This window comes from Rhinolophus sinicus, chromosome 18 (assembly GCF_057876585.1).
Source record: "Rhinolophus sinicus isolate RSI-liver-muscle chromosome 18, RSI-T2T, whole genome shotgun sequence".
Taxonomy (NCBI): Eukaryota; Metazoa; Chordata; class Mammalia; order Chiroptera; family Rhinolophidae; genus Rhinolophus; species Rhinolophus sinicus.
This window is the reverse complement of record NC_142518.1, coordinates 94,639,980-94,652,500: the sequence shown is the minus strand read 5'-3', so window position 1 is coordinate 94,652,500 and position 12,521 is coordinate 94,639,980. Positions and strand designations below refer to the sequence as shown.

The 12,521-nt window shown below is 39.3% G+C and overlaps 1 protein-coding gene and 1 pseudogene across 3 annotated transcripts in view; both read left to right on the top strand.

The window, feature by feature from the left end:
* Positions 1 to 12,521, top strand: part of HS6ST2 (heparan sulfate 6-O-sulfotransferase 2) — a 385,504-nt gene that overhangs the window by 18,605 nt on the left and 354,378 nt on the right. The window lies entirely within an intron of this gene.
* LOC148754676 (small ribosomal subunit protein eS24 pseudogene) lies at positions 10,394 to 10,740 on the top strand (annotated as a pseudogene).

The following is a 12,521-nucleotide window of genomic DNA, read 5'->3' as shown; positions in this document are numbered from 1 at the left end:
TTTTTCTCTTGCTGCTTCTTGCTTTGTCTTTAACCTTTGGCATTTAAATTATGATGTGTCTTGGTGTGGGCCTCTTTGGGTTCATCTTGTTTAGGACTCTCTGCGCTTCCTGGGCATGTATATCTATTTCCTTTGCCAGGTTAAGGAAGTTTTCTGTCATTGTTTCTTCAGTAGGTTTTCAATTCCTTGCTCTCTCTCTTCTCCTTCTGCTACCTCCATAATGAGAATGTTGGTACACATGATGTTGTCCCAGATGCCCCTTAAACTCTGCTCAATTTTTTGGGTTTCTTTTTCTTTTTGCTGTTCTGATTGGGTGTTTTGTGATAGCTTATCTTCTATAATAAATCACTGATTTGATCCTCTGCTTCATCTAATCTGCTGATTCCCTGTAATGTAGTCTTCATTTCCGTTATTGTATTCTTTATTTCTGACTGGTTCTTTTTTTATATATATAAGATTTTATTGGGGAAAGGGAATAGGACTTTATTAGGGAACAGTGTGTACTTCCAGGATTTTTTCCAAGTCAAGTTGTTGTCCTTTCAAGCGTAGTTGTGGAGGGCGCAGTTCAGCTCCAGGTCCAGTTGCCGTTGTTATTTGCACGGGGCACAGCCCACCACCCCTTGCAGGAGTCGAATCAACTGAGAGGATGTGCTCCAACCAACTGAGCCATCTGGGAGCTCAGCAGCAGCTCAGCTCAAGGTGCCGTGTTCAATCTTAGATGCAGGGGGCAAAGCCCACCATCCCTTGTGGGAGTCGAGATGGCAACCTTGTAGTTGAGAGCCCACTGGCCCATGTGGGAATTGAACCGGCAGCCTTTGGCGTTAGGAGCACAGAGCTCCAACTACCTGAGCCACCGGGCCAGCCCCTAACTGGTTCTTAATTATGTTTTTCTATCTCCATTTTCATTTTTCCTGTCTCTTTGTTGAAGTTCTCCCTGAGATCGCTGAGCATCCTTATAACTAGTGTTTGGAACTCTGTGTCTGGTAGATTACTTGTCTTCAGTTTGTTTAGTTGTTTTTCTGAAGCTTTGTTCTGTTCGTTTATTTGGGACATGTTTCTTCATCTCTCCATTTTGGCTGCGTCCCTATGTTTGTTTCTATATATTAGGTAGGGCTGCTATTTCTGTATTATTCTATATTAAGTAGGGCTGCTATGTCTCCCGGTCTTAATTGAGTGGCCTCATGTAGTAGGTATGATGTCGGGCTCAGTGGCACAATCTTCCTGGTCACTTGACCCGTGCATTCCAGGTATGTCCCTTGTCATAGTTGTGGTGTCCTTCTGTTGTAGTTGAGCCTTGGTTGCTATTTGCACATCAGTGGGAGGGATTGACCCTTGGGCTTACTGGTTGTGAGGACTGGCCATGACTATAGTGGAGGAGCTGTTGTACAGGGGCTGACCCTACAGACCAGGCTCTGTCTCAGCATGGCTTTGGTGCCTGCCCAATCTGCCCCTTGGGTGTGTCGTCCTTGGAGGCAGCTAGGTGATGCTACAGCTCCTTTCGAAGCTGGCCACTGGGGGCACCAGCCCCAGGGCCACCTGTGAGGGGACCTGCTGCTGGTGAAGTTCAGCTGCAGCCCATGTCTCACCTGGAGCCACCCGGCAGGAGCCACAAAGAAAACCGCAGATGGCCACAAACTATGCCGTGCTTGGAAATGCCTTGAGAGGCCAAGCCGCAAACCAAGGCTGGCTGTCACTAGTGCCAGGCTTAGGGCTGGTCAGCCAGAGGTATAAGACATGCTCAAGCCAGATGCTGCTCATCTGGGTTCCTTTGACAGACCCTAGGAAAGTCTGCAGTTGAGCCAAGGAAAGCAGTTTGTACAAAAAGGCCACTGGAAGAGGGATATACCCGAAAGTTGGGCAGGGTGGGGTCTGGAATTGCCAGTGCATAGCAAACGATTGGCATTAGCCAGCTTGATGGAGACTCACATGTGATGGCCGCCTGCGTTTGCACACTGGGAAGGGGGAGGGCTCATCAAAGAAACAATGGCCTCCACCAGCTCCTCCATCGAGGAGAAAGCTGCCCCTCCAGCCCCTGTCCTAAGGCCAGATAAATCATTTTTACCCTATATGTCTCTGTTGCCTCTCCAGCTGCTGCCTCAGCACTGGAGCTCAGAGCTAGTAATTCCGTCAGTGGGTATTCCATGCGCAGTGTTTTCAAGAGGAGCGCCTGGTGCTCCAGCTGTCCTCTGTCTCACAGAGTCACAATCTCAGCAGGTTTTCACAACCAGAAATTATGGGGATTTCTCTCCCTGGCACTGTTACCCTGGGCTAGGGAGGGTCTGGGACCCCTCGCTCCTCCTGGGGGACTTCCACAGACGAGATATCCCTCCAAATTTTTAATGGTGACACACGGGTGTCAGACCAGCCCATTCTGTGTCTCTGCCTTTCCTACCAGTCTCGAAGTGACTTCTTCTGCATGACCTTAATTGTAGGGCTTCGGTTCAGCTTGATTTTAGGTGATTCTCAATGATGGTTGTTTTGCAGTTTAGTTGTAATTTTGATGTGGTTGTGAGAGAAGGTAAGCACAGCATTTACCTACTGCACCATTTTGACCAGAAGCCAAGTCTAAGAATTATTTGCCTACCTCTAGATCCTGAAGATTTTCTCCTGTATTTTTTCTAACACTTTTATAGTTTTAATTTTTGCATTAACTTTATGCTACATTTTAAGTTTTATGTCTTGTTTAGATATATTTCACACACCATCATATTCACCCTTTGAAGTACAGTAACTTTTAGTATATTCACAAAATTGTGCAATCATTGCCACTATCAAATTCCAAAACATTTCATCACTCCAAAAAACAAAAATAAAAACCTGTACCATTACCAGTCACTGCCCAGCCGTCTTATGGGTACCTTATTGTGGTTTTGATTTGCATTTTCCTGAAAGGTAATGGTGTTGAGCATCTTTCCATGTGCTTATTGCCCATTTTAATGTCTTCTTTGGAGAAATGTCTGTTCAGATCCTTTGCCAGTTTTAATTTTGTTATGTTTTTTTCTTTTTAGTATTGAGTTAAGTGTTCTTTATACATTCTAGATAGAAGTCCCTTATTAGTTGTATACTTTGCAAATATTTTCCCCCATTTAATGGTTTGTCTTTTCACTTTCTTCATGATGTTCATTGAAACATAAAAGTTTTAAATTTTCATGAAATCCAACTTAACTGCTTTTTCTTTCGTTTCTCATGCAGGCTTTGCCTAACCTAAGATCACAAAGATTTACTCCTATGTTTTCTTCAAAGCATTTTATAGTTTGATGTCTTACATTAAGGTCTGTGATCTATTTGAGGTTATTTTTTGTAGATATTTTAAGAATGGTGTCCAACTTTATTCTTTTTAATGTGGATATTAATTGTCCCGGAATCATTTGCTGAAAATGTTTTTTTTCTTTATTGAATTGCCTTGTACCTTTGTTGAAAATCAATTGACCATAACTGTATGTATTTATTTCTGGATGCTTAGTTTTATTTAATTCATCTGTATAGCTATCTTAATGCACGTGCCACATAGTCTTTGACTACTGTTCCTTTGTAGTTAGTTTTGAAATCAGGAAGTATGAATCCTCCAGTTTTTTTCTTCTTTCTCTAGATTTTTTTGGCTCTTCTGGGTACCTTGAATTTCAGTGAATCAATATCTGCATTTTAAAGTTAGCGTATCAACATCTACAAAGAAGCCAGATAGGATGTTGTTAGAGATTCCATTGAATCTGTAGATCAGTTTGGGGGACTATTTCCATCTGAACAATATTAAGTCTTTCAATCCATGAATATGGACTGACTTTCCATTTGTTTAGGTGTTTTTCAGTTTCTTTCAATGGTGTTTTGTAGTCTTTATATTACAAGTTTTGCATTAATATTTTATATTCATAAGTATTTTACTCTTTTTGATGATATTGTAAATATAATTGTTTTATTAACTTCATTTTTGGATTCTTCACTGTTAGTGTATAGAAAAACAGTTGATTTTTAAATATTGATCTTGTATGCTGCAACCTTGCTGAAGTCAGTATTTTTTAAAAATTCTAATAGTTTTTTAATGTATTTCTTAAGATTTTCATCTGACAATACAAAACTGTCATTTGTAAATAGATACTTTTACTTCTTCCTATCCACTGTAGATGCATTTTATTTCTTTTTCTTGACTAACTTCCTTGAGTAGAATCTCTAGCACAATGTGGTGTGGCTAGAATGGACTTCCTTATTTTTCTTCTGATCTTAGGCAGGAAAAGCTTTCTATCTTTCATCATTAAATATAATGCTAGCTCTGGGCGTTTTCTTAGATGTCATTTATCAGATTAAAGAAGTTTTCTTTCATTCCTAGTTTGACAAATTTTTATTTGTTAATCAATGAATGGGTGTTGGATTTCATCAAACTCTTTTTCTGTCTATTGAGATAGTCATGTGTTCTTTTTTCTCCATTTATTCTTTTGATATGGTGTTTTATATTAACTAACATGTTGATGTTAAACCAGCCTTGTATTCTGGGGATAAATCCCACTTAATCATTGTCATGATCCTTTTATTATGTTGCTGGATTGGGTTTGCTTGTATTTTCTTTAAAAAAAAAAAAAAAAAAGAAAGAAAGAAAAAAAACCTTTTTTTATTTTAAGTGTGGTTTTCCAGGACCCATCAGCTCCAAGTCAAATAGTTGTTTCAATCTGGTTGTGGAGGGCGCAGCTCACACTAGCCCATGTGGGGATCAAACCGGCAACCCTAGTATTATGAGCATCGTCCTCTAACCAATTGAGCTAACCGGCTGCCCTCGCTTATATTTTCTTAAGGATTTATGCATGAGGGATATTGGTCGGTAGCTTTCTTTTCTTGTGATGTTTTTGTCTGGTTTTGGTATCAGGGTAATGCTGGCTATATAGAATTAGTTAAGAAGTGTTCCTGCCTCTTCTGTTTTTGAAAGAGTTTGTGAAAGCTTGGTATTAATTTTTCTTTATTATTTTGGTAGAATTCACTAGACAAACCGTTTGGGCTTGGGATTTTCTTTGTGGTAAGTTTTAAAATTATTTGTTCAATGACTTTTTATAGTTTGACCAAGATTTTCTTTTTCTTTTTGTGTTAATTTCAGTAGTTTGTGTCTTTCTAGGAATTTGTCCATTTTGTCTAAATTATGCAATTTGTTGGCATGCAGTTGTTCATTGTATTTCCTTATGACCCATTTCATTTTTAAAGGGTGGTATTAATGTGCCTTCTTTTATTCTCAAATTTAGTAGTTGAGTCTTTTATTATACTTTCTTGGTCAATCTAGGTTCAGGTTTGTCAATTTTGTTGATCATTTCAAAGAACCAACTTTTGGTTTCATTGATTTACTCCATTATTTTCAACTCTTTTTTTTTTTTTTTTTTTAATTTTATTGGGGAACAGTGTGTTTCTCCAGGGCCCATCAGCTCCAAGTCATTGTCCTTCAATATACTTGTGGAGGGCTCAGCTCACTGGCCCATGTGGGAATCAAACCGGCAACCCTGTTGTTCAGAGCTCGTGCTCTAACCAACTGAGCCATCAGCTGCCCCTATTTTCAACTCTGAATTCCCATTTTAATCTATAATATTTCTTCCAATTGTTTTAGGTTTATTGTATTCTTTCATTTCAAGTGTCTTGCTGTTGAAAGTTATGCTATTGAAATGAGATTAAAAAATATATATATAGGCATTTAAAGCCCCTGTAAGCACTGGTTTAGCTACATTTTCTAAGTTTTGGTATGTTTTGTTTCATTTTAAGTTATCTCAAAGATTTTCTCAATATTTCCCTTGTGTTTTCTTCTTTGAACCATTGGTTATTTCAGAGTGCATTGTTTAATTTCCACATATATGAATTTCCCCTATTTCCTTCTTTAAGTGATTTATACTTTCATTCCATTATGGTCAGAGAATATATGTTGTACGAGTCATTTTCTTTCTTTTTAAACTTTTATTTATTTAAGTGTGTTTTCCAGGACCCATCAGCTCCAAGTCAAGTAGTTGTTTCAATCTAGTTGTGGAGGGCACAGCTCACAGTGACCCATGCTGGGATCTAACCGGCAACCTTGCTGTTAAGAGCACCGCACTCTAACCAACTGAGCTAACCGGCCACCCCCTGATTCATTCCTTTTAAGTATATTGAGAAGTACTTCATGGCCTAACATATGGTCTGTCCTGGAGAATGTTCTATGTGCATTTGAGAAAAACTGTATTCTGTTGTTTGTCATGAAGTGTTCTATAGATGTCTACTAAGTCATGTTGGTTTATTATACTGTTTAAGACTTCTGTTTCCTTGTTGATCTTTTTCTAGTTCTATCCGTTATTGAAATTGGGGTATTGAAGTCTCCAACTATTATTATTGGATTTTCTATTTTTCCCTTTAATTATGTCGGTTTTTGCACTCTGTTGTTAGTCGCATATATATTTATGATTGTTATATTTTCCTGATGTATTGTTGCTTTTGTTATTATAAAAATTCCCTCTATATCTCTAGTAACATTTTTTAAGTCTATTTTCTATGATATTAGTATAGGCATTCGATATTTCTTATGGTTCCTGTTTCTGTGATCTATCTTTCCTCCTCTATTTTTGCTCTGATTATTTTTATGTTTGGATTTAATATGTGTTTTCTGTGGAAAACATATAGTTAGAGTGTGTTGTTTTTTTTTTTAATCCATCTGCCAGTCTATGCCTTTAGATTAGATTTTTTTTACCCATTCATATTATTTATAGCTTAATCCAAGTCTGTAACACAACCTGTTTTGACTAAGTTTGAATCTTTCCCATTATGTGCCTGTCAGGCACTGTGTCAGGTCTTGGGATTACAGAGCCGGCCGGCAGTGCCACAGGCACTGACTTTGAAGAGTTCTCAGACTAGTGAGAGGAGACATAAGAAAATAGGGTGGTCAGCACTATAATAAAGGTGAGAACATGTTGTCATGATGATGGAGAAAAGGACCTCTCAAACCAGGAAAGGCTCTGCTAATGGAGGTGACACCTGAGCTGAGTCAAAAGCCAGGAAAGGAATAGGGGAAAACCTGAGGAAGCAGCATGAGTAAAAGCAGAGCTGCAAGAGGGAGTAGGGTTTTTACTTAGGAGCTGCGATGAGATCTGTGACTTCAAAATTAGATAGAAGCCAGGACACAGATTCTTGTAGGGCATGAAACATATTTTGGACTTCATCCTGAGAGCAGTGAGAAGGCATTGGAATGTTTTAAGTAGGGCAGTAATGTAATTTGATTTGTGTTTTAAATAATTCACTTTGGCTGCTGTGTGGAGAAGGGACTGGAGTGAGGTAAGAACACAGTATGGGGTCCAGTTAGATGGCTGAGGAGTAGTGTAGGGAAGAGGGGGTTGTAGCTTGGCTTGAGGGTGTGGGGGGTGGCTATGGGCATGCAAAAAGCTGAATAGATTCAGGAGGTATTTAAAAGGAAGAATGCAAAGAATGTGGTGACTGAAGGGATGAGAGTGAGGGAGCAAGCAATTTCTTCCAAGGTTCGTGTCTTTGGAAGACTGGAGAAGGAGCTGTGGTGCACAGGGGGATGGGGTATAAAGCTAGTTTTACACACATGGACATTGAGAAGACTGTGGAGTCACCATGTTGAGATGACCGAAAACAATGGATATGTGAGTTGGGAGCTCAGGTTGCAGATACAGACTTAGAGTCATGAGGGGCTCATCTCACTTAAAATAATTTTTAAATATGTAAAAAGTAAAATTTAATTGCAATACATAGACAAGTTGTCCTTGCTGAGGGTAAAATCAGAGAAACTGGGCCTGAATGATAATAGAAAGGATGGGAAGAAATTGTTCGGAACCAAATGGCACACTAAACCTTGGAATGGATTGACACGAAGAAGCCATGCAGAGTGTTGTGAAAGCCTTTACTTGTTTGAACCCAATAGCAAGGCCCTATGTGAGGGATATCTGGGGCACCTCAGGCATGGGATTCAGATGCCCATTCCTTCCCATTGCATGTGCCAAGGCCAAGTACATTGGGGAAGAAACATGCATTCTTGCCATGACGTGTGTGTACACTGAAAAGTCAGTACCTGTGTTTATTTTTTCTTCCTCTTCTCTATGTTGCTCTCCAAAAGCATAGATTTCTCTAGATCACAGTTCTTCATGGAGAAGTGAGACTGACAGTTTTAGGATAAAAAATTTAACATTGTGGACATTATAATTGGTCAAATTACTAATGGAGATATTTATTCTCAAGAATCTGTAATTAGCATTCCATCTTTTTTTCAAAACTGCATTTTTGAGGTATAATTGATATACAAGAAACTGCACATATTTAATGTATACAATTTGAAGAGTTTGGGCATAGGAATACATCCGTGAAATCATCACCACAGTCAAGGTAATAAACATTTATCACCTCCAAAAATTTCCTGTGTTCTCGTTCTCTCTCTCTCTCTCTCTGAGAAATAAGGATGCTTAACATGAGCTCAGCTATGTTATCTTCACCCTAGGATTTGGCATCATACAGACCTGGGTTTAAGTGATGGTTCTTTCACTTACCACTTGTGGAATTTGGGGCAAATCACTTCACTTAGCTCTGATCCTTGATTTCTTCATTTTTAAAATTTATGAGACTCTCATGGGATTGTTCTGAGACATGAATAGTATAAGGTAAGTGAAAGGGCTTTATAAACTATAAATTGTTGTTTAAATATTATTTAATCATTAATTAGCTTTCTGATTTCATTGTAAGATGTCAAAATTTTATTAGAAAAACTGTGAGTGTTGTTAATATCAGAATGTGTTGGTGTACTTAAAATTAACTCTTTGAATCCATTTTCCTCTAACAAAGAATTTCAGTAAGTGGTTATTAGTATCTATGTATATAAATACTAAATCTCTGGCTAGTATTGATTCTATTCAGGCAAGGATTGATTCTATTCAGTTTTCCCTAGTCTTATAGAAACACATTTGAGGGTATCTCTTGATGATTCATCCACTATGTAAAACCTGAAATGTATTAACTAATATAACTTTGTAGCTATTTTTGCTCTTCTGTTTAGTTGACATAGTTTTAATTGTCATGCGGGGCAGCCTGCAGGGGCCTCTGGTCCCGCTCCCCACATAAGAACGCAGGATATGGCTAGGCCAAAAAGGAACACCCATGGAGCCATAGATAGGGGAGTCATACCACTACACTCTCTCTGGCGGCCAGGTGAGACACACGCAGCAGTAGCCGCAGGATCCGCAGTCCGCCATTCACTTTGCTGCCTGCCAACCAACCAACCAATCAACGCAGCCCTGCAGTTACATCAGTAGCCAATTGGTTAACCGGTTACAGCTGATGGCCAACCAATCACAGTTGATGGTCATTCACTACCTGAGACAGCACCTCCACATGTGAGGCTGAGAGCCTGGAAACTGCTCTCTGGGACTCTGTCCCCACATAATGGTTACAAAACATTTATATAATCTGATTTTTTGCATATTTGCGTATTAGCCAAAGCTTAGAATTATTAGTGTTTTTAATGTGTCCCATAAATATTCCTGGTTTCCAGTCCAAGCTGGATATATTAGGAAGAGATGAAGTTCAGCTAATGTGCCATATCTGGAAGAATTTAAGATGTTTTAGCTTAAGATGTCTAGCTTTGATGATGTGGGACAGCTAAAGGACAAGACTTTACCCAATGATGACTTTTAACTGAGGAATAGTTATTGTAAGAAGTTGTATCATCGTTGCAAGATATTCAATCTAGGGTCGGATGCTAGAGGAGGAAATTACATTTTTGGAGATATCCTGGCACTGCAACAGTTTTATGGAGTTCTTTGGACATTTCCTGATACCTAGAGATTTGCTTTTTATTGCACATCTGATTAATTTATTTACAAATGCTGTCACATATGGGGAGGACCTGTGGCGGATGGTACTGTTCCTTGGAGTGAGGGTTCCCAAGTTCCATTCTCAGCTCAACACAATGACTCTGGACAAAGCCCTTACAATGTTCTCTCCTTCAGTCTCCATAACAGCAAAGTGGAAATGAATACTTACTGTCACTGAACTCAAGAATGGTGGAGGAATGATAACTAGATCATGCCTTGAAACCAGTTTGAGTTCTCTTGAGAAAGACATTATTCTCAAATTAACTAGGCGCTATGATTTTATAAGTATAAATATATTGTCAAGAAATGAATCATTGTTCCTTGACTCCCACAAGAGATGGTGGGCTGTGCCCTGTGCAACTAACAACGGCAACCGGACCTGGAGCTGAGCTGCGCCCTCCACAACTAAGATTGAAAGGACAACAACTTGACTTGGAAAAAGTCCTGGAAGTACATACTGTTCCCCAATTAAAAACAAGAAAGAAATGAATCATGAATCATTGGCTCTTTTCCTCCCTGGTTGCTTGAGGGTTGGCCACCATCATGAACAGCACAGTTACCTATGTGTCCTGACTAGGACGTTGATGACCAATAGACTACTTCAATAGTCATCGACATCCTTGAACCCTGGGAAGACAACAGCACCTAAGACACAAATTAGGGAAAAACTAGCCAAAATGTACAAGACCGTACCAGATGTCATCTTTGTATTTCGATTCAGAACCCATTTTGGTGATGGCATGATAACTCGCTTTGGCATGATTTATGATTCCTTGGATTACACAAAGAAAAATGAACCCAAACATAGACTTGCAAGACATGGCCTGTATGAGAAGAAAAAGACCTCAAGAAAACAGTGGAAGGAATGCAAGAACAGAATGAAGAAAGTAAGGGGAATGGAAAGGCCAATATTGGTGTTGTCAAAAAGTGAGGTGGAGATCGGACAACAGGAGTAAAGATTCATCAACGACTTTATCTGTGGTGATTGAGCAGATTTTTCATGAGAGGACTAATAAACCAAGAACTTTAAAAAAAAGGAAATGAATCGGGGGGTGGGGGTTGGGAAATGAGGGAAAGGGGGATCAAATATATTGTGATGGAAGGAGAACTGATTCTGGGTGGTGAACACACAATGGGATTTATAGATGATGTAATACAGAACTGTACAGCTGAAATCTATGTAATTTTACTAACAATTGTCACCCCAATAAATTAAAAAAAAGAAATGAATCATCGGGGGAGCAAAACACGTAGACAAAATAACAGAGGGTGGTAACATCAGTAAACACATGGAAAAGATTGACGTTAAAGAAAGCAAACAGGAAAGTGTTGCTCTGCCAGCAGAAGGGAGCCACTGAAATGCTGGTCAGATTTAAATAAGGACCATGGCCCAGTGCCTTGAATGGCTTTTACTCACTTCGTGGTACTGAATTGAATTTGAAGTGGTGGGATAAATGGATGCAGCATTAGTGCGTACATGTGAACAGAGAAAAACCTGTTGAGCCAAGGTGATACTCTACATATCCACCTAGTAAGTTTGAAAGAGTGTTTAATTGATAAAATGCTGCTGTTGTTTTATGTCTACGGCTTTCTGACTTTGTTCCTTTCAAAGATTTGATCTCTCAGGCAGCAGGTAAGAATGATAGTTCATCAGCATCTAATGAGCCAAATTATTTACTCTATGAAATATTCTCCTACCTCTTACCTCCAACTACACAAATTGAAGGAAAGAACCCCTGAGGTCCTGACTAAGTCATTGACATATCTAGCTGAAGGATGATGTGGGCTATTCATCTGCTGAGCAACTTCAAAGAGAGGTCTTTCCTGTTCAACCTGAGCCTGCCAAGGAGGGCCCTGGCTAGCTCTTGATACCAGGATGAAAACAGGAAGGTGAGAAGTCTTTTGGATAATGTACCAAACTTGTAGCCTGTGAATATTTCAAACTTGGCACTCACCATGATATAGTACAATTGCCTTTATATATATATACACAGAGGGTGCCCCCCCAAAATGTATACACGTTTTAAGAAAGGAAAAAAACTATTAAAATTATGCTGATGGTAACCACTTTGAGCACCTCTTGTAATTGCAGAAGTCAAACGTGACTTGTATTCATCTTTTGTTGTTGGTATATATTGAGTATTACAATTTTAATATTTTTTTCCTTTAAATGTGTATACATTTTGTTTGGCAGTGTGTGTGTGTGTGTGTGTGTGTGTGTGTGTGTGTGTGTAGCAGATAAGAGCTCTCTAAGGCCAGGGATTGTCACATCTGTCTTCCTAGAGCCTTTGTCCATTGTAGTCAATTGTGTTTGTTGAGTAAGCAAAATGACTTTCAAGAATCATAACTCCCACTTTCTAAAAGCCAAACCCAATTTTGACTTTCAGTGGGTGGCACCTTAGCCAGCTTTCCCAGGAGCCTGACAGTTCTATAAACCAGCACGTCTCAAACTACTGTGCTTATGAGTCACCTGAGGATCTTGTTAAAATGCAGATTCTGATTCAGTCAGTCTGGGGTGGGGCCTAAGATTCTGCTTTTTTTTTTTTTAAACAGGATTTTATTGGGAAGCAGTGTGTACTTCCAGGACTTTCTTTTTTCCAAGTCAAGTTGTTGTCCTTTCAGTCTTAGTTGTGGAGGGCGCAGCTCAGCTCCAGGTCCAGTTGCCGTTTCTAGTTGCAGAGGGCACAGCCCACCATCCCTTGCAGGACTCGA